The sequence below is a fragment of the Petaurus breviceps genome, unplaced genomic scaffold, assembly GCF_028583685.1.
Source record: "Petaurus breviceps papuanus isolate PSGF00001 unplaced genomic scaffold, PetGlider_PUasm1.0 213, whole genome shotgun sequence".
In the NCBI taxonomy this organism is placed as follows: Eukaryota; Metazoa; Chordata; class Mammalia; order Diprotodontia; family Petauridae; genus Petaurus; species Petaurus breviceps.
Genome location: NW_027185860.1, coordinates 607,173 through 631,015, shown reverse-complemented (window position 1 = coordinate 631,015; position 23,843 = coordinate 607,173). Strand labels below are relative to the sequence as shown.

The 23,843-nt window shown below is 36.8% G+C and overlaps 1 protein-coding gene across 4 annotated transcripts in view; it reads left to right on the top strand.

The window, feature by feature from the left end:
- Positions 1-23,843, top strand: part of LOC138165581 (roundabout homolog 1-like) — a 957,778-nt gene that overhangs the window by 422,330 nt on the left and 511,605 nt on the right. The gene's annotated exons all lie outside the window — the stretch shown is intronic.

Sequence of the window (23,843 nt, the reverse complement as noted above, 5' to 3'; positions counted from 1 at the left end):
TATAGCCAGGTTCTGAAATTCCCAGATCAAGGAGAGAATATTACAAGCAGCCAGGAAGAAACAATTTGAATATTGTGGAAACACAATCAGGATAACTCAGGATCTGGCAGCTTCTACACCGAGAGATCGAAGGGCTTGGATATGATATTCCAGAGGGCAAAGGAGCTGGGATTAAAACCAAGAATCACCTACCCAGAAAAAGTGAGCATCATGTTTCAGGGGAAAATATGGTCATTCAGTGGAATAGAGGACTTTAAAGCATTCTTGATGAAAAAAACCAGAGTTGAACAGAAAATTTCACATTCATATACAAGGAGCAAGAGAAGCATGAGAAGGTAAACAGGGAAAAGAAATCATAAGGAACTTATCAAAGTTGAACTATTAACATTCCTACATGGAAAAACAATCATTGTAACTGATGAAACTTTTCTCAGTATGAAAATAGTTGAAGGGAATAGAAATATATATATATATACACACACATATATATACACATATATATATTTCAGAGGGTATACTGGCATATGAATACATATGTGAATGTGTGTATATATGTTTACAGGTATACATAGAGGGCACAGGACCAATTTAATAGGAAGGGATGATACTTAAAAAGTGAAATTAAGAGTTGAGGGAAGAATATAATGAGAGGAGATGGAGAGAGACAGAATGGGGTAAACTATCTCATAGAGAAGAGGCAAGAGAAAATGGTTACAATGGAGGGGAAGAACTGGAAGGCAAAAGGGAGCAGGTCAACCATATTCTCACTGAATTTGGCTCAGGGAGGGAGTGTAATGCACATTAAATAGGGTATCTTACCCTACAGGAGCGTAGGGGGGAAAGGGATGAGAGGGGCGATGCTGGAAAGGAGGGCAGGCTGGGGTGAGAGGGAAATTGGAAGCACGCACTTTTGAAGAGGGATGGAATCAAAGTAGATAATAGAACAAGTGGGAGGTGGGATAGGAGGGAGGGAAATATAGTCAATCTTTTATAATATATCTACTATGATAATGTTTTGCATTAGCTACACATGTACAACCTATACTGAACTGCTTATCTTCCCAGTAAGGGTGGGTGACAAGGAAGGAAGGGAATGAATCTGGAATTCAAAGTTTTAAAATAAAATCTTTTTATATATATATACACACACACACATATATATACACATATATATATATATATATACACACACACACACACACACACACATATATATATATATATACTATTATTAATACTCCTTTATATGTAATTGGGAAATAAGATATACAGGCACTGGGGCATAGAGATACACCATGCCCTACTGGAAAAGTCAAAGGGGGTATGGGAGAAGATATGGGAGAGAGCAGATTGGAGGAGGGGATATCCTGTGGGACTGCTATTTTGGGGTGGTGGGTAGGGGAAAAATGGGGAGAAAATTTGTAACTCAATATCTCATGGACATGAATGATGTAAATCAGAAGTTAATAAAGCATTTGAAAAAATAAAAGATAAAAAATAAATTGGGCATATTTATTTTAGAGAAAAAAAGACATAGAGGATACAAAAGTTGTTTTCAAGCATTTGAACAACAATTATGTGAAGGAGGAATTAGACTTATTCAGTTTGGCCTTAAAGGAGTACAACAGGAGCAATCGGTAGAAGTTGCAAAGAAATAAACTTAGGCTTCCTGCCATACGAAATGCCTTATCAATTTGAAATGACCAAAAGTAGAATGGACTGTCTCAAGAGATAGTGGGTTCACTCTCCTTAGAGGTCTTTAAAAAGGGTTGAAAAAACAACTAGTTAAGAAAATATATTATACTTGGTATTCTTTTTGTGCATTAGTGGAATGAGATGGTCTCTCAAGTCTCTTCTCTTGGATTCTGTGATTTTATTGGAATGTGTCAGAAAAATGATATTTGTCCATTGATTGGATTTATGGCATGAAGGAGAGTAAAGACTTTAAGATGGCATTAAGGTTTGCAAGGGCTGGAAAGATGGTGATGCCTTTAACATAAATAAGGATATTTTGAAGAGGACTGGATTTGGAGGTTAAAGATAACAAATCGTTTGGGATATGGAGATGCCTTTAGGATATCTAGTTTGAAAGGTTCAATATGCATTTGATGATGAGGGACTGGAATTCAGAAGACAGAATAGTGCTGAATATGTAAGTCTGGGCATCATCTGCGTTGAGAACATCATGGCATGTATTGAGACTACCAAGATGGGATAAAGAAGAAAGCTCAGGATGGATCCTTGGGCTAGACAGTTAGAGCATATAATATGGGTGGGATGATCTAGTAAAGGAGACAGAGAAGGAGAAGTCAGACAAGAAAGCAATGCCACAGAAACCAAAAGTAGCAAAAATATTCAGGAAGGCAGTGTCAAATTCTACAAAGAGGTCAAGAAAGATAAAGATTGAGAAAAGGTAACCAGATTTGGCAATTAGAGTAGAATGAGTTCATAAGAGATGTAAATCAAAATATAATGGGCTTTGTTGAGGGAAAAAATATCATTTGCTAAATGTGTTTATAAGGGAACCAATTTTGTTTTGCATTGAAATTCTTTATTTAAATGAAACATATTTTGAATATTTATTCAATAATTTTCCCACAATTTCAAAATAAGTATCTTTTAAATTGAGGAAATTCCCTACCCAACTGCCTTTCAGAGTTTATCTATCTTTCAACTGAATCAACTACAAGAAATTACTATATATTTCTGTAGCTCCAATTTGTGTAAGGAGAGGAACTACACCTTTTCCAAAAAAGGTGGAGTCTTAGCGTAGTTAGAAGGGGCAAGCAAATCTAGAAAGGGACATTGGAGGTGGATGTGGTTGAGGTGGATGAGAATGTGAGAATGGGCAGAAAGAATTAGAAAATAGAGTGCTATACTTTTAGGCAGTTAGGGATTCAGTGACATGGAATAGAGAGAGTAAAAAGGGATGGGAGTTTACTAAGTATTAGGGAATGATTCCAAAACAACAATAGATGGCAGCCCCTGCGCTTGTGAAAGAGGTCTGTCTCTTTGTCCTAGCCTCATCTCTTTTTCAGTCCTCTGCAGAGGTCTTGTATTTTCTTTCAATCTTCCACCTAGTTCAACAGTCCCATCTTCTCATGGGCAGTTATCCTTTTAAAATGGGGTACCAAGAAATTGTTAGAGAAATAGTTTAATCAATAAAGAATAGAATTGGACAATTATCATCCTTGAACACCATAGTGAAAGATCACTCTAGATTTTTTTACAACCATATGACAATGTTCATATTTAGTGAGTCTGCAATCAACTAAAATATTTTTTTTTATTTTAAATGAATTACCATTAGGCCAGCTCTTCCCAACACATATTTGTATAGTAGATATTTTTAACCCAAATGTAAAAGATTTTCTTTTTCTTACTAAATTTCATCTTAATTTTCTCCCCATTCTAATCCATTGAGTTATGAATCTTGATTCTGTCAATACTATTGAAAATATTTATAGCAATTTCTGAATGTAAACTCTTTCTGAGTATTGATTATTTAATTCTTAGAATTTTTGTGATTGATTTATCTCTCACTGCCATTGAGGACTTTCTAATGGAATGTAACATCAATAGTTCATTCTTTATTTTTTAAGCAATTGGGGTTAAGCAACTTACTCAAGGTTATACAGCCAGTTATTTCTGGGTGTGGTGCTAAGTATCTGAGCCTCGATTCAATCCCAGGTCATCCCAACTCAGGGGCCGGTGCTCTTACTAACTATACCACCTGGCCACCCCTAAGCAACTGGGGTTAAGTAACTTGCTCAAGGTTACGCAGCCAGGTGTTTCTGGGTGGGTGTGCTAAGTGTCTGAGCCCACATTCGATCCCAGGTCATCCCAGGTCTGGGGCCGGTGCTCATACTGTGCCCCAATAGTTGATTCTTGATCTTATGCTCATTCTGCCTGTGCTTTATACATAGAATCTTTTCCTTTTTATTTCTCCCACTTACTACTTGTCTTTTTCCCTTGGCCTACATAAAGAACTCTACTTTCTTCTCCAGGATTTCTTCCCTTCACTTTATACTGTTCATTACTCAAAAAAATTTATTTTTTTCCCTCTCTCAACATATTTAATTAGCTATTCATTGCAACTGGGGTCAAATTGAAACTTGAATTTCATTCCTAATTATTCATATCTACTAGTCAATATGGTCTAGCCTTTTAGAGAAGAGCATGGTATAAAAAATCAAATATTGCTGACAATATTTAGCTTTTCACCATCTGTCCCCATTTTGGACTATCATGGAATAAATAGAAATATAGCATAAAATCTGGTATTTATTTGAATTAGCTTCATTATTGTTGCTTCTCACAATTTTAAATTAGCTTATAGAATAATAAATCCACATTTCCCTTCTCTTACAAGATAGAGATTTGGAGATTCTGGAATTAAGAAATCTTTATGACAGAATGTAAATTCAAACAGCCTTTGGAGATCATTGATTCATTAAACCTGAGGGGATAGACTAATTAAAACTTGGAACGTGTGGTGTCATCGAACATTTTGAAGTTGATATCCAGTCATCTTTGAACTAAATTTAAATGCATTCCCTGCCCTCTGATAAATAGCTATGGATAATATTGTGTGATTGTATCTCTAAAGAGATGTACTGTTAGGGTTTGATCTAGCTATTCCAGACTCAAGTTTCTCTATGAGACTGTATCCCCTCCAAATTACATCTCATGAGCCCCAACTGATGGATTTCCTTTTTCCTTAGTCAGATGACTCAGCTAATTAAAAACAGTCATTTAATGAAATAATCTAGTTAGGAAAGTTGTGTATTTAAATGCCAAAGTATATATAATCTATTGGAGCAAAACTATTTTAAAGTGAATACAATCTAATTGGTATTGGGACTATATAGGGTAGTCAAGCTTGATTGATATGCTGTTTACTTTTGTTGACCTGGTTTTATTTTCCTTCTTTTTTATTCATTGTTACAAAGGATGATTGAGCAGGGAGGGAAAGGATTCATCAGAAATAAAGGTGATAATAATTGCACAGTAAAAGTTGAAATAGATCATTATTACCATATATAGAGGGATCACTGTCCCCCAAAACACACGCACACACACTCATACACAAACAACACAATTGAATATGAGTATGATCATGAGTACTCATAAGAATCACACATGAGAAGTATGCTTATACAAAATATGTGTCACCAGAATACATGCCTTAAAGTTTTCATTATGGTCTTAAGATGGCTCCAAGGACCAATAGTTGCTGCTGGAAATTTTTCTGGTCTCAGATGGTCTTGTGGCTAGTTACGTGTCTGGTTCCTGTTGACTTTTAGATATGCAGTCTCTGCTGAATATTTCTCCTTTCTCCTATAACTTCTGAAGGTCCTTCTGAAGACTCCTTTTTTGTCCTTAACATTTCATGTATACTGACCAAGCTCTGTCACTTTGCTGCTGCAATATAAGTTTTATCTCTCCTCTTATTTCGATTCCCACTGATGCCATTCTATTACAATCTTTCATTGTTTCTTTCCTGGCCCTTTGCAAAAGCCACCCAACGGGTTGCAACTCCTTCAGTCCATTTTCTTCTTAATGCTACTAGACTCATTGTCCACAGACCCACAAATAATCATGTCACACCACTGCTTTAAATTATTTCAATGTATCCTAATTGTTTACAGAATAAAATCCAAACTGCAACCTAGTTTGAAACACCATAAACAATTTGACATCAGCTTGCCTTGGAAGACATACTTCATACTTATCCCCATAATATATTTAACACTCCAATTAAACTGAATTGTTCTATGAATAACTTGTTCCACGATCCAACTTCCTGCCTGTGCTCACACCATTCCCAAGCCTTTGAATGCCCTTTCCTCCAATTTCTACCAATAAAAATCCTATTCTCCCAAACCCAGTTTAAATGTTACATCTTCCATGAGACCTTCCTTGATTCATCTTTCTAGTCAAAAGTTATATTTCCCGCCCCAGAACTCTAATATTACTTCCCTTTTTCCTCTCCTCTGTTAACAATGGAATTTTTTATATAATAGCTATTTATGTATATTCCTCTGCAGTCTTGCACACTCCTTGACAGTAAACCTTATCTGCTTTATTTATCTTTGTTTCTCGTTCTACATGAGATTTAGCAAACATGATTTCCACAATGTAGATACGTAATAAGTGTTCATTGATTGGAGGAATAAACATTCTCTTATTTGGAGTATCCTATAGCTCACAGAGGAATATATTAGAAATGAAAATTTTAAAACAGTACTGTGACTTGATGTAATCGCAAGGTTGATTTAATTTAAGGATTCCTTAAAAAAGATAAAAGATTCTGCAAGAGTGGGTAATGTGCAAAATTTAGGGATTTCAAAGATATTGTTAGCTGATGTCACCTCTAAAAAAAGTTGCTATAAATAATGTAAACACTGTCATTAGCTCAATCTACATAAATTTGAATTTAATAACAAAACAACAATTTTCTTCTTCTTTTTTATTTTTTGCTCTTTGGAGGGCAATTAGGGTTAAGTGACTTGCCCAAAATCACACGGCTAGTAAGTGTGTCACGTGTCTGAGGCTAGATTTGAACTCATGTCCTCCTGACTCCAGGGCCTGTGCTCTATTCACTGCGCCACCTAGCTGCCCCAACAAAAATTTCCTTGTCCAAAAAAATGAATCTGCTTTGTTTTCACCAAACACTGCCATTTAGTAAGACAATAACAATGTACCATTAACATTTGTATAGAGCTCACTCTGTAGTAGGCATTGTGCTAAGCCCTTTGCCATCATTACCTCATTTGATCTTCACAATAACCATGGGAGATAGGTGCTATTATTATCCCCATTATACCAATTAGAAAATACAGGCAAACAGATTAAACGATCTGCTCAGGATCACAGAGCTAGTATCTGTTCAGGATCACAGAGCTAGTAAGGTCTCGGGTCAGATTTAAACTCAGGTTTTTCTGACTCCAGGCCCAGCACTCTATTCATTATGCCACCTAGCTGCCTATTTATATTGTATGCATGTGTAATATGTATGTGTGTACATACAAATGTATATGTTTATACAAATATATGCATGTGTGTGTATGAATATGAAGACAATGAAATGAAATTGGCCTTGTCCTCAAGTTCAAGAACCTTACAATCCATCAAGGGAGACAAGATTTACACATGTAAGAATGAATGTGTGTGTGTGTATACGTACACATAAACACAGAGAGCAAATATATATATATATTTATTTATATGCTGTGTGTGGAAACACATATACACACATATGTGTTATATATTCATATATGTATGTGTCGTATATTTATATATGTATGATTTGCCCCCTTAATAGACTATAAGGACCTTGACCTTGAGAACAAGGACAGTTCCATTTCATTGTCTTCATATCCTCAGTATAGTGCTTGGACATGTGTTAGATGTAGTTTTTAAATGTTTTTAATTGGCAAATTAATTACTGACCTTAATACATTTCTTAATACATATATGACTAAAATACATTTATGTACCTTAATAAATATTTGGTTGATTTCTTTTTCTCTAAACTGCTATTCCCATTTATTAAATGAAGCTCCTTGGGCAATCTGTCTTCTCCCTGTGGAATATAGCTAAATAAGACATTTATCTAAAAACTTGATCAGATAGAAACTATAAACTATGAAAACTGCCTTTTTCTCACCAGATTGTGATAACATAGTTTGATATAGATTAAAGCTGCAAGTTTTGTGGATGAAGTTCTCATGCCAGATGGCTCAAATATCCATTGTGTATATAGCTCTCTGCAATAATCACAGAGGAATGATTCCCAGAGCAGTTTAGATGAGCAATGGATTATTCCCTTGATGCTATTCTCCATGTTTTCTCTTTGAAGTCAGAAGGAATTCTGAAGACAAAGCCATCTCGAAATCAGTTCCTGTGTTCTTAAAACTTTTGTGATGTTTCAGCCTCAAATTTTAAGGTAGTCATCTATACATACCTCATCAAATGCTGGATGAGAAGACTCAGGAACTGTGAAATTACTGAGAAGTAATGACTATTTGGCTTTGGGCTGTTGACATTTTATGACATTGCTGTTTGATTCTATTATAGTTTATTTTAGAACATATATTTGTTTTATTTGAAAGCAGAAATTGTTTTGTAAAAACATGAAAATTACTCCCAAACAAAAATGCTATAATTTGGATGAAAATTACTTGTGAGAATAATTTTTTAATGTTGCTTCTATTGTAACCTATAACCTTAAAGATAGATTGCCTTCTCTCTCTCCTTAGCCTCTTAGTGATTACAAAAAGCCACTCCTTACAAGTCTATTCTTCACATTTTCCTTTGGTTTATATCATAAAACATCATATTTAGGGCATGCATATATTTGTGTGTATATATATGTACATATATATGTGCATATATATATATACATAAATGTGCAGCAAAAACTCCTTTCTTTGAAAGTATAGGGTTATTTAGGATGATTGCTATGTAAAGATGTCACCTCAAAATGTTTTCTATTTATCTCCATTTACTAGCTAAATCCACTTTATTCACTCCAAGCAGAATTTAAGATCCTTGAGTATAGAGACTAGTTGGTTTTATCTTTCTATTTTTAGGACCTATTGAAGTGCTTTGAACCTTAATCAATGTTCAATCATTAATTTAACTTACATGGATGAGTTTGGGTGGCTGAAAAGTTTAGTATGTGCACAATACCCCATATGGCTTAGAACTTCATAACCTTTTAAAACAGGTCAACCTTCTATTAATAGTAGATCAAAGGATTATTTAATCATAAATCTAGAAGTCAAAGTGATCTCAGAGGCCTTCTAGTCCAAACTTCTCATTTTAGAGATGAGAATGTGAGGCCCAAAGAAGTTGGAAGAACTTGGCCAAAGTAACATATATTAAATGAAAGACTCAGGCATTTGAATCCAAGACCTTTGTCAAAATCAGCACTGTATCTCACTGCCTCCAAGGCCGAGAGTTTCCTGAAACACATACTGAATATTTGATGTGCCCAGGAACATACACAGATAATGAGTATCACATTCAGGACTCAGACTTAGCTGTTTGTCACTCTAAACCCATCATTTTGCTTACTCTTCTAGCCTGGCTTATATGAAAGATAGGATTTATTACCATTATGCTTTAGTTACCGTCCCTCATTTGCGAATTCCATCAGATTTTGAAGCAATACCTTGTGATTTAGAAGGAAATTCAAATAGTTGTTTCAATGATTACCTTTCAGGATAGTCTATTAATGCTTTTTTTCATTAGAGGTTCTGAGAGATGCTGCATTACATGAAGCTGGATTTGGGGGAATATTTTTCAACATTCCTTCTGCCACCTTATTTGTGTTTGTTTACCCTGTTCCAGATCACTACAGGACAGATGTTAAGGCAGCCTCCTTTCCTCCACTCTCATCATGAGTTTAGTCTCTTGCAGATTTCTCACTTGACTATAAAATAAATTACTATCTTTGATGGAGTAGATCCCCATAATAGTAACTTTAAGAAGCCTTTTTCAAAAGTAATCCCAAGAATTTTAGAGTAAAATATTTCACTGGTCTTTCACATTCCTTCAGTCTTGTTTAAATCCAACAACTGTTCTAAACATTGTATTTTTATTTTCTAGGAGTTAACATTATGCACTTTTTAAAATCCATAAATCAGCAGAATCCAAGTTAATCCCATAACCAGATCCATTTTAAAACCATTATTTCAAGTTTATTTCATGCAATAATGCCTTTTATCCCCAGTATTTTCTCTTTTTAGCAATGCAGATTTTGAATATCTGCCCATCTCTTCCAGACTGACTTCTCAGTTACTACTATAAACTGGAAGAGAAAAATAAGAACACTGATATCTCCCTGAGTTGTACTACCCTTTATGTGTAAGGATATCAAACTGATGAAAAGAAGTCACTCAGAGTTGTTTTTCAACAGTGAGGATATATTTGGATTATTTATTTTGACTGTGATCTTATAGCACAGGGAAGTCAGTGGTAAATGTCTACCATGTGCCAGTCACTGTGCTAAATACTGGGAATGTAAAAAAAGGCAAAAGATGATTCCTGTCATCCAAGATCTCAAAGTCTAACCAAAGAGACCACACTCAGAAGTGAGATAAACAAAAGAAAAATCAGAGATAATCAAGAGAGGGAATGCATTAACATTAAGGGAGAATTAGGACAGCCTATGTACATGAGGCACAATTCTGGCTGGAATTTGAAGTAAGGCAAGAAGTGGAGATGAGGAGGCGAGAAGGCCAGCCAGAAAATGCACAGTGTCAAAAGCTGAGTATCTTGGAACAGCAAGAAGTCCACTGTCCCTGGATTTCAGAGTGAATGGGAATAAGCAAGATAAATATCAAACAAAGATATTAAGTTATTTGATCATGGAAGTTATAAGAGTCACTAGAGTTTATTGAATGAAAATAGGAAGGTAACATAGTCAGACCTGTACTTTGGAAAAAATCAATTTGACAGTTGAGTAGAAGATGAGATAGAATAGGGAAAGACTTGAGTCAGGGAGACCAAACAAAGGCTATTACAATAGTCCAGCCAACACCAAGGTGCTATCAGTATCAGATAAGTGGAGCATGAAAAAAGGATGTTATGAAGGTAAAATCAACAGGACTCGGCTACAGATTGGATATGGAGGGTGAGAAAGAGTGAAGAATTAAGGCTAACACTTAATTTGCAAGATTGGGTGACTGGGAGAATATTGGTACCCTTGATGGTAAGAGGATAATTCAGAAGAGGGAAGAATTTGGGATGAAAGATAATAAATTAAGTTTTAGATGTGTCAAGTTTAAGATATCAATGGATATCCGGTTTGAGATACCTAATAGGCAATTGGAGATGTGTAACTGGAAATCAGGCCTAGAAAAATAATTCTGAGAATCCTCTACACGGTGATAATAGTCCATGAGACTTGATGAGATCACCAAGTGAAATCGCATAGAGGGAGAAGAGAAGAGGACCTGGAATAGAGTTTTAAAGGACACTCATGGTAAACAAGGATCACCTAGATGAAGATCCAAGAAAGGACATTGTGAAGGACTGATCAGACTGATAGAAGAACCAGGACAGTGTTACACTGTCTCCTACCAGAGCAGTGTCTTGAAAACCTGGAGAGAAGAGAACATCAAGAAGGAGTTTAGGAGATCCTTGGTAACTTTGCAGAGAAGTTTCAGTTGAATGAAGAGGTCAGAAAACATTGCAGAGAGTTGAGAAGAGAGTAAAAGGAAAAAAAGAAGTATTAATTATAAAGTAATTAAACCACAAAATGGAGAGGTATAGGATGATACCTAGGTAGGGATGGATGGATAATGCAAAGGTTTTTTGAGGATGGGAAAGACATGGGCAGAGTTGTGGGCAGTTGGAAAGCAGCCAATAGATCAGGAGAGATTGAAGAGAAAGGAGTGATAGTAATCTGTGATGGTAAAATCTGCTGTAGAAGATGAAGCGGGCCACTTGGCAAATAGAGTGATTTGCTCTGACAAAGAGAAGGCATACCTCATCATGTGTTACAGGGAGGAAGAAGGAGATGATGGCAGAAGGTGTCCAAGTGATAAGAGATGAATAGGAAGAAAGAAGAGAGTTCTCTGAGAAAATGGCTTCAATATTTTCAGCGAAAATTCTAGGTTGCACATTTGTGAGAACCAATTTTGCTGTAGATCAGACTAAAGCTAACTATCATACATAGGTATTGAACTCATAACTTTATCCTAATTAGGACAGTGCCTAAAACAACTGAAGTAACCAGTCATAGAAAACTTTAGCAGAAAGTAAATAGTTTTAGTAGGTTGAAGTACCTGTGTGCCAAAAGCATGCTTATTTTACATTGCTAATACCTGAATTGTATCAGCTGATTGATTAATGTCAGCATTCTATGGCTTTGTGTAGGTTAACGTCTAGTGTAAACCATTTGCTAACATAACTAGTCAGTAGCAATGCAACAATCTAAGACAATTCCAAAAGACTCATGGAAAATGCTATCCACATCCAAAGAAGAAACCATGGAGTCTGAATGCAGATCGAAGCAATACTATTTTCTCTTTTTTTCCCCTTCTCATGATTTTTTCCCTTTTGTTCTGATTCTGCTTTCACTATATGACTAATGTGGAAATATGTTTAATATGATTGTATAAGTATAACCTATATCAAATTACATGCCATCTTGGGGGAGGGGAGAATTCAAGGAGGGAGAAAAAAAATTGGAAATCTAAATCCTACAAAAGCGAATGTTTAAACTACATTTACACGTAATTGGAAAAAACAAAATATTATTAAGTGGAGGGGGAAAGGGAAAGAATAACTAGTCAGTTTCACCAAATTGGTTGATTCAGTTAAGTTATTTCAAGGTTTTTGTTTTAATATGTTTTTAGGGGGTTATTACTGAATAGAGTGGTTGGATGAATTGACATTTTTGTGTTTATAAACTTAACTTAAGATTCTGCAACAGGAAAATGAGACTGCAGCTGCCTTCAACTATGGCTTTAAAATAATATCTGGAGCTTGATTTAGCTTCCAAGCACCTTCTGCATATACAAGAAGTATTTCTTAATATATTAAAGTTCTTGCATTCAAATCGGACCATATTTTTCCAGCTGCTAAATTTAAAAGGCAAAAACAAAATCCTCAATACATTTGGATTAGTTAAGTATTAAAGTTTTTCTAAGTGGAGACCATGAATGTAAAAGAAAATTCCAAGTTTAAGGTAATGTGGGTTTTTAGAAATATCTTTTTAGGGACTATATCTTTAACTGAAAGACCTTCACAATTTTGGTGATGGGGCACAGAGTAAAGTCCATGTTATATCACATTTTTATTGTGTGTAACTGCCAGGTTTCAGCTGCATAATTCTGCTGATGATAAAAAAAAATCAATTTCAGCTAGGTGGAACTGACCCTGGAGTCAGGATGACCTGGGTTCAAATCTAGCCTCAAACACTTGACACTTAACTAGCTGTATGACCTTAGGCAAGTCACCCAACTGTCTTGCCTTCCCCTCCAAAAAAAAAATCAGTTTCATAAAAGTGGTGTATTTGGAGGTCAGCTTTGCTATATAATAGTTTTATTACCTTGAGCAAGTCACTTTACCCTTTGGACCTCAATTTTCTTCTACATAAAGTCAGGGGAGTAAATTAGGTGGACTAAATTATCCCTTACAACTCTGAATCTACAGTTATCCCTTCTGCAATGTACATTTGTCCATAAACCATAGGGTTTAGCTATGTCATGGGGTTGGCATAAGAAATTACTGTACATGGGAATTTGGGGGGAGTTTCACGGAAGCTGCAGACAACACATAAAGGCCAACAGATGACGCAGAAGAAATTTAGGAACTCAAAAATGCATAGCCCAAATTTTAAAATAAGGTATGATAAACACTCCATAAAAGAAAAAGAACAAAATTCAGACTTCTTTTCTGATACAAAGGGAGGGCCAAAAATTTTACACGTGGATTTTCCAGATTTTGGGGGAAGGGATGGGGAGGTGGGGAGACCCACTTCCCTGCTCCATCCCCTTTAGCACCTCCTAACTCCAACAATGTGGAAGAGATAACTGTAAAATCCCCTAATCCTTTTTGTGTCTACATACAAGTGAGATGCCTAGGGCCATGCAGATTGGCCTTGGTTTCTGGGAAAAGTTTGAAGCCAGTAAAGTAGCTTTGCAATTTCTTGAAAGACAATTGAGCCTCTATCCTATTAAATACTGGTACTGACTCATCCATTTGTACTGTCTATTCTGTGCTCTATAAACTAGTTCTAAAATACTTAATAACAACATGAGGTTTTGGCTTACATAGCAGTAATGTGGTATAGTGAGAGAAGTGGATATCAAAATTAAAACCATGTTCTAGGTCCCAGCATGGATAAATACTAGCTCTTGATTTTAGAAAAAGTCACTTAATCTTTCCAAGTCTCAATTCCCTCATCTGAAAAATGTAGGAGAATGTATTTGCCCTACATATCTCAATATTATTTTGATGATCAAAACATAGAAGTTATATGAAAGCATTTGTAAACTGTAAGACTCTATCCTTTTCCCCTTTGGGGACCGCACAAATTATTACTATAAGCTTTGCAATTTATAAATAGCTTGATATACAGTATTTAATCTACTTGAAAATCTTGTGGCCCTGAAATTCAATGCCTTATACTTTGTAAAATCTGCTTGGCTTATTAGTGAAATGCAGTAACAATGATATATTTTTCTAATATCTCTGAGTATTCTTATTTGTGCACTACAAGTCATGCTGCAAATATACCGTATTGCTTGGCTATATACGTATATGAGAATATGAACACGACAGACCCTCTGAACCCAAACAATTATGCCATAGTTGTGGTTAATAGAAACTCTGGACTGTTCTAGTCAAGATGCTGTCCCCAGAGTATTTATTCTATTTTAAGAATTCAGTTGAAACACTGAAGTTTGTGTCAGAGTTATAAAATAGTATCTGTGGTATTCATTCAATATGGTACGTCATGGACATAGCATTAGAACTAGAGTAAGGAAATTTGGGTTTAAAGTCCAGTTTTGATACTAACTGGCTATGTTACCTTGCGAAAATCACTTAAGCTCTCCAAGCCACAGTTTCATTCATTCAATGAGCATAACACTCGAGGTGTTTAATTTATAGAATGATTCAGATTAAAGTGCTTTTCTCTTTTAGCCATTCTCTCTCCAAAAGCTTTTGTTCTCATCTTTTTCTTTTCTCTTTTTTATGCTCTCTCACTTGGCAATAGCATTCAATTCCATAGACTGGGCTACAACCTCAAAAAGAAAACATTTGATTTTATCATTCTAGCCCTGACCTCTTTTCTGAACTGCAAACCTGTATTTCTAACTACTTACAGGACATTACCTCCTTATTATTCTAGTAACATCTCCAACAAAATGTGCCCAGAACCAAGATTATTATCCTTAACCCCGAACATTGCATCTCAGTTCAAATCCATTCAGTTTAAGTCACCATACATTTATTTAATTCCTACTCAGCACAAGTCCTATTCTAGGACCTGGGAATACAAAGCCAAAAACAAAACAATCCCTTCCCTGATCACGTCCACAGTCTGACATCACAATTTCTATTTTGTGGTAGACTATTCACCATGACTTCCAGATTCTCAATCTTGAGGTTATCTTTCACACTTCACACTGCCTCATTTCACATATTTAGTCATTGACCAAATCTTACTAATTCTATCACTGCAACAGATTCTCATATATGTTCCTTCTGTTATATTTTTACTGCCACCACCCTAGTACAGACGAGTTACTGTTACCTGGAATATTATAATATCCTCCTAATAGATATTCCCATAAGGAAATCCCACAATTTACTACAAAAATACCAGTGGAGCTTATGGGGGGTTGTAGCAGCAAGCACCCCAGCGTTCCCAGGGTGGCTGCTAGCACAGGTTCTTGGATCTGCTTTGTTAAAGGAAAGCAACTCAAAATGGGTTAACAAGCTTATTTTAATCAGTCAGACATATATCGTTTACCTTGTTCAGGGGAAAAGGTCAGCACCCCGAACTTCAAAGTATACAGGAAGAATTATCAAGACAGAAACAGATCAAGTAGACAGATTTCCAAACTGTCCAACCATTACATCCATACCCAGTCAACATCTGGGTTTCCACATCTGGGTTTTTCAAAGCGGGGGGCCCTGGACAACGGCTTCCCAGAATGCAGATCAAATCACAGAACACTTCTCAAAGTGAGCCCCCAAACAAAGCCTCACATCAGGGCTTATATAGCCTTCTCCTGGCTCAGAGAATGTAACAACCTTATTGACCCACTGGCCAATCAAAAAGTATCTACTGAAAAACAAGCCTCCCACCCCAGGCTTCAGGTGCACTTTAGCCCAGGGGCAGGGAAGATCTTTAAAATTTGCATTCCCATTACAGGGGTCCACAGAATTTTCCTCAATGTCACATGACCAGCCAATTACTTTTGTGCATATACTTTTCTGATAAAATCCTTTTCTCTAGTTCTCATTGAAAGTTTCTTATTAGTCATGTGTTTCAGCTTGCTTACAGTGATTGTTTCTCCATTGCCTTCTATATGATATTCCTTTTTAATTCATCAGAGGTTGTAGTATTCAGAACAGTAACTCTGGTACAATAATGGTGTTACCAAGAAAAGTCTGGCTCTGGGAGAAGTTTTCTGAAGGCAAGTGAGTTTTTTCTTCTTCACCTGTCAAATTCTGGGCCCAACTCATTGTTCACTTGTGTTCTCTGTCCCAGAAAACACACACACACACACACAATAGCCCTTCAAGCTTGAAGATATCTTTCATGTTCCTGCTCAGTCTTCTGTTCAGCAGGCTGAAGAGCCAGTACCTTATGACATGGAGTCAAGGCCTTTATCATCCTGGCCTTCCTCTGTATGCTTTCCAGAATATCAATGTCCTTATTAAGCCATGGCTCCCAGAAATGAACATAGCACTCCAGATGAGGTCTGAAAAGGCAAAGCACAAGGGAGCCTCTGTGTAACTGTTAGCTGTGACCCTCTTAATGCAGCCCAAGATTGCATCAGCTTTTTTGGCTATCATATCTTACTGCTGATTCACACTGAACATGAAGTCAAGGAAGATCCCCAATTTTCTTTTTTAAGAACAACTGCTATATAACCTTGACTGTCCTATCTTGGACTTGTAAAGTTGATTTTTCTTGTACCCCACATTAAGACTTTCCATTTATTGATCAATACATGATTGTATTTCTTGTTATTGTATTCAGTCTAGTGTTCTAGCTTGTCTTGGTCCTTTGGGGTTCTGTCCCAGACATTCAGTTTCTTAGCTGCCCTCCCAGTTTTGTGTCATCTTCAAATTTAGTAAGAATACTATCTAGGCCTTTATCTAAGGAGTGGTGTCAAACTCAAATAGAAAGAGAATCCTAAAGCTGCACAGAGCCTTGTCTCTATTGTATTGTGTTGTTTAAAATATTCCCACTTCCCAGTTACATTTTAATCTGGTTCAGGCAGCACTGTGAGGACCATAGTTGACACCACTGATCTAAGTAAGGTATTAATAAAGAAATTAATAGCCAGAAGTCTAAGCCCAAATCCCTTGGACAACCTGCTAGAGACCTGATTTCAAATTGACATAGATCCATTAATTATTTGACAAGTTCAGTCATTCAACTCATTCTGAAGGATTATGATTATACCCTCACCTAGACCTTATTTCTACATCTTCTCCACAAGAACAGTATGAGATATTTTATTAAAAGTTTTGCTAAATCTAGGCAAATTATATCCAAACTATTTCCTTCATCTACTAGTTTGGTAATCCATTTTTTAAATGTGAGGTTAGACAAATATAGCCTGTGCTATTTTTTATTTTTTGCTATAAAGCCATGTGGAATCTCTGTAATCACTGCTTCCTTTCTGAACATCCCGATCTCTTTAAGCATTCATTCTGTAATTTTCCCAGAAATCAAAGTCAAGCTCACTACAGATAGATTAGAAACTCTGTTCTCTTAGCTTTTAATGAAAATCAACATGATATTTGCCCTTCTCCAAGTTTGTGAAACTTTTCCCATTTTCTACAATCTTTCAAATATCATTACTAGTGAGTGGCTCAGCAATCACAGCTTCCAGTTCTTTTGGGACCTGTAATTCACCTGGGCCAGGTGACTTGAATTCATCAAGGAAAGCTAAGCTCTCTTTTCCTATTTTGTTCCTTGTCTGGGTATCTGTTTCCTGTTAAGTCATTATTGTTCTGTCATTGATAATGCAAGGGTCATTCGCCCTGACAGATAAAGCAGAAGGAAACAGAGATGGATATGTTGTTATGTTTCCTCTCTTTTCAGGAATATTCAAGAGCTCCCTATTGCCTCCTTAAGAAAGTTCAGATTCTTTTGCCTGACACTCATGGCTCTCTACTGCCACTCCTTCTCTCCCTTTATCTTATATCATACTCCTTTCACCAGGTACTCTATAAACTTCCAATAGCTGGAGTGTTCTCTGCTCGTTGTATATACTTTGATTACTCTTTCCTAGGCTTCTCCTACCCTTCATACGTGATGAAGATTTTTAAAATTTTAATTTATAAGTTTTGTTTTAACATAGACAAACATAAACAAGCACATAATCAAACCTCCAAGAATACTCTTTCACAGCAGTTAAGCAGCACAATCTGTAGAATTCCTACACATTCTTGAGGCCTTCTAATCCCATCAGTTCCATGAAGCACACTTTCTCTGATCTCATCTTCCTCCACCCTTTCCTCTCAGTTCTCATGTAATGTTGTAACTCTCTAATTGATTTACTATATCATTCAATATTGAATTTATTCATTATTTGTATCTCAACTCAGTAATAGACTGTAAGCTCCATGAGAGCAGGAACTATGTCTTTTCCTCCTGGTGGAAAGAATATAAATCACCCAAAAACAAAGGTCAAACCAGAAACTAAAGGAAGAGCAGAGTTAAGTTCTGAATTAAGTGATGATCAGAATGAGAGGTAGGGATAAATTGAAGTAGTGATATCTAAGTAAATAGGGGTACTTTATCACAGGTAGCAAATAAACTACACTCTCTGGTTGTAGTGGGGAGGGAACAGGGGAAGTATAAATCAAAAACTCCCCATGAGAACAGCACTTCAACAGCCCTCCAGAAACTGTCTTATTGGGGAAGTAAATTTACTGAGTTCAGGAACTCCTCAAGATAGTCAGGATTAAACTGTCTTGATTGGTGAGTGAATGAGTACAAACTCATTCACCCCAATATATCTTTTAGGGTCCATAAAAGATCGTGCTTCTCAACCTGTAATATCATGCACTTGGATCATCTTCATATCTGATTTGCTGCCTCATATTTACTTTTCCCTCCCTCTACTTTCTACCTCTTACTCTGGTCACAGTAATCAGATCAGCACCACCATTGTTTCTGGAAGGGATGTGTCTATTGACTGCCCTATGGATCAACTCACATTCCTGTGATTCTCCAAGTCAAAACTCCCTTCCCTAGACATTACAATAAACTCCTTGTGGTCAGGGAACATCTCATTTTGTATTTGTAGTCCCAGTGCTTAGCACAATCTTCAAAGATTTCAAGAACAGGGTCAATTTCGCCCCAACCTCCCTCCCCCCATTCATAATCCATTCATCCAAATATCCATTCATTCATACACACTTATATACATATGCATGTGTATTTTTGTAGGAATTAATGTAGAATCCCGTGCATAGTTCAACAGTAGGGGGAAGACTTAAAGCCTAGAAAGCACAGACAATCCTAGCTATGCAAATGTCTACAGAGAAGCCAAAATTACTTCTACAAAATGCTTAAGCAGCCAAAGTGGGCACAACTCCATGTTATCTAAGAAACATGATGGTGAGGGCAGACTAGGGTAATTTCTCAAGTTCTTGTTGATGATCAGGAGCCAAGGAGCAGAGGCCTACCATTTGAGATTTGGTAAATAAGAATCTTCACTGGATCATCTCAATACATTTATTGCTTCCCCTCATTAGTTTCCAATAATCTGTTCCTCTGCTCATAGTAATTATCAGAGTCCCGGAATTTTATATTCCTATCAATCTCCATTTAGCCTTCAAAGTTTTATTGTCCTATAGACTGGGCATAACATTCAAATAGAGAGATAGACAGAGATATCAGTAAACATTTATTAAACACCTAATGAAATCCAGGCACTGTGCTAAATATTGGGGATACAAAAGGAGAAAAAAGACAGTCCCTGCCCTCAAGGAGCTCATGATCAATGGGAGTGACAACAAGCAAACAAATATATAAAAAGCAAATGATATACAGGATAAATAGGAAATAATTAACAGAGGAAAGGAACTGAATAATGGTAGGAAGGAGCTAGAATATGAAGAACTTTGAATGCCAGAGTATTTTGTATTTGATCTTTGATGCAATAGGAAGTCTCTGGAGTTTGAGTAGAGGAATGACATTATTGGACTTGTACTTTAGGAAAATCACTTTATCATCAGATGAGTGGAGAATTTATTAGAGTGTGGAGAGACTTGAGGCAGGCAGAACCACTAGCAGACTATTACAATAATCCATGTATGAGGTGATAAGGGTCTGCACCAGAATAGTGACAATGCCAGAGGAGAGAAGAAGGTTTATTTGAGAGATGTGGCAAAGGTGAACTTAGCAGGTCTTGGCAACAGATTGGAGATGGGGGGTAAGAGTTAGTGAACAATCCAGTGTTTTCTAGGTTGTGAACATGAGGGACTGAGAGGGTTTTGTTGGCTTCTACTGTAATAGGGAAGGTAGTAAGAGGGAGGGTTTAAAGGGAAACATGGGTTCCATTTTGGACATATTGAGTTTAAAGTATCTATTGGACATCCAGTTTGAGATGTCTGACAGATGGTAGGAGGTGCAAGATTGGAAGTCATCAGAGAGATTGAGGCAGAACAGGTAGATTTGAGAATCATCAGCATAGAGATGATAATTAAATCAATGAAAGCCAATGAATACAACAAATGAAGTAATATAGAGAGAAAAGAGAAGAGCCTAAGGACAGAACATTTAGGGACACCTATGGTTAGAGGACATGATCTAGGGAAGTTTCTAGCAAAAGAGACCAAGAAGTGGTTAGATAGGAAGGAGGAGAACCAGAAGTGAGTGGTATCCTGAAAACTTAGAGAGAAGAGATTGTCAAGGAGATGAGAGTGACCAACAGTGCCAAAAGCTAGAAAGAGAGTAAGGATTAAGAAAAGATGATCTGATGAGCAGGCAAACTTCAGAAAAACCTGGAAAGACTTATATGAACTGATGCTGAGTGAAGTGATCAGAATCAGGAGAACATTGTACACATTGTGTGATGACTAACTTAGCTCTTCTCAGCAATACAACGACCTCAAACAACTTCAAAAGACTCATGACAGAAAATGCCATCCACATCCAGGGAAAGAAATATGGAGTCTGAATACTCACTGAAGCATACTATTTGCTCTCTTTTATATTTTGTTTTGTTTTTTTCTTCTCATAGGACCCCCTGTTCATTCTAATTCTTCAATGCAACATGACTAATGTGAAAATATGTTTAATAAGAATGTGTATGTAGAGCCTATATCAGATTGCATGCCATCTTGGGGAGGGAGGGGTAGAAAATTTAAAACTTACGAAAGTAAATGTTGAAAACTAAAAATAAATAAAAATTTTATTTTAAAAAGGAAAAGAAAAGATGATTGTATTTGGCAACTAAGAGAGCATTAGTTACTTTGGGGAGAGTAGTTTTGATGGAATGATAAAATGAGAAATTAGATTATAAAGGATTAAGAAGAAAGTGGAAGGAGAGAAATCTCCCTTTTGTAGACTGAATTTTTTGAGGAGTTTAGATAGATGACAGATGACAGAGATGAATGATAGAAAAATATATGGAGAGGGGGAAATATATGGATAGACAGGCTGAAAAATTAGACTTTTTCTGGGGTATAGGGAACACTAGGTACCAAAGTCAATTAGCACTTGCTAGGCAATTTATAGTTAGTTGCCTGGGCCACTGAGAAATTAAGTATCCTTCTTAAAGTCCCACAACCTATGTGTATTAGATACAGAATCTGATCCTAAACCTTGACTTTCAGGCCTACTCAACCTGCTCTTTCTGCAGTATCCTACATTCCCTAACCACCACTATGTAATAATATTAGTGTTAATAACAATCACTAGTACATAATGCTTGAAAGTTTGCTAAGTGCTTTCCCCATAACAGGTCCATGAAATTCATAGAATCAGTATTATCTTTCAAATTTTACAGATAAGGAAACTGAGACCCAAAAAAGGTAAGTGACTTGCGCTTAGCCACAGAGCTAGTAAGTAAGCCACAGAGTCGTAGTTCTTAATTCTGTAAAAAAGGCAGCTAGATGGCACAGTAGAGAGAATGCTAGACATAGAGTCAGGAAAATATGAGTTCAAATCATAACTTAGAGATGATAACCGAATGACATAAGCTCAGTCATTTACTCTCAGAATTGGTTTCTTCATCTTTGAAATGTGGATAAAAATAGCATCTATCTCCTAGAGTTATTGTTACAACCAAATGAGACAACATATATAAAGGGATTTGTAAACCTTAAAGTGCTATATAAATGATAGCTGTTGCTGTTGTTATTGTAACTGAACAATGTGCGAAACCAAAAGTAGAAGCCAAATTTCCTATATTCCATTTATTTTTCATAAGAAATTATTATTTATCTAGTGCAACAGACCAGCTATTGAAGAGGGTTTGTTCATTTCTTTAAGTGGTCAGATTCTATAGTGGCACAGTGAAGTGTTATTTTTCTGTTTAAAAAAACACAGACACACAGACTTTTTTTTTTTTTAAAGCAATCAGGGTTAAGTAACTTGCTCAAGGTTACACAGCCAGTTATTTCTGGGTGTGGTGCAGAGTATCTGAGCCCAGATTTGATCCAGATCATCCCGACACTGGAGCTGGTGCTCTTACTCGCTGGGCCACCTGGGCGCCCCTGACACACAGACTTTCAACAGATATGATATGGAGTCTTTTCAAAAAATACCCCCCCCCTATATTTATTGACAGTGTGATCCTGTGCAGATCACTTAACTTTGCCTCAGTTTCCTCAACTATAAAATAGGGATAATAACAGCACCTGCCTCATAGGGTTGTTCTGAGGATCGAATATGGTAATATTGTGTAAGGAGTGTGAGTGGGTGGACCCCATATATGTAGTAAGGCTCACCTGTGATAAGAGGGCTGCCATTGGGTGACTCAAATGGAAGCAGAATAAGTATCTTTAGCCTCTTCTCCCCCTGCCCTTCTCCAATGGAAATTTTCATACCTGCCAGGAGGGTATGAAAGCAGGAGGTTGTGGCCAGAGAGAAGGGGTACTGGGCTAGAAGCATATCCCTTTTCCCTTAGATACAGTTCATCTAGGGGATATGATTGGGTTGCAAATAATGTCTGATCACTTTTTAATTTGGTGGGGAAGAGAAACCCTGTATCCAAGGCTTGCCCCTTTTCCCATCCAATATTAATTCCACAATGAACAGACATGGGGGAATAGCACAGAAATCCATTTATCCAAATCACAGCAAAGCAAAGTCTGAGATGGTATACCTAGGAGAATACTAGATAATAAATACAGTGAAGGAGATGTTGGGAGTAAGGTACCTCAGCTCAGCCAAGCGAGATCTCACCCAAGAGAAGATTCCCCAAAGTTTTTCGAATAGCAAGCTGGTTACAGGGACATGATGGAGCCTGCCGATGCCCCTCATGTCTTCCCAGACTCTTCTCCTTCAGCAACCTGAAGTGGAGTTGGCCTGCTCCAACTTCTTTTGAAGCTGGAAGCTGGCAATACCCAAAATAGCTGTAGCTTCAAAGACTTGAAGCTTGACCAGTAGCAGGAACTGGTCCTAAAGAGTCCAGAAGGGGAATTTGCAGGGAATTGGCCTTGAAGAGGAACTCCTTCTTGAAGAGTCTCCAAAGGGTAATTAGCTAAGTTCTGAAGGTCTCACCTCTCCCCAGCTGGCCTTGAAGATTCTTGAAGGGGAATGTCCTTGAAGAGTTCTGAAGAGGGAGTCCCTCTTGAATAAGTGCCTTCAGCCAGTTCGCCACCAAATCCCACCTTACTCCCCCACCAGTTCTCTGGCACAGCATTTATCTCCACCAATAAGGAGAGAGTCCATACCAATGAGTGTGGAACTTGAGTTACAATCATAAAGTGTGTAACAGTGCCTCCACATAACAGGCAATATATAAATGTTTATTCCCTCCATTCTTCCCTAAAGAAATGTCATATCAAAGTCCCATTGATGTGAATATAGGTTACTCAAAATTTAAACTAAAATATTTTTTAAAAAACACAAATAAACCCATACTAACCTCTACTTACAACTTTTGAGAGAAAAT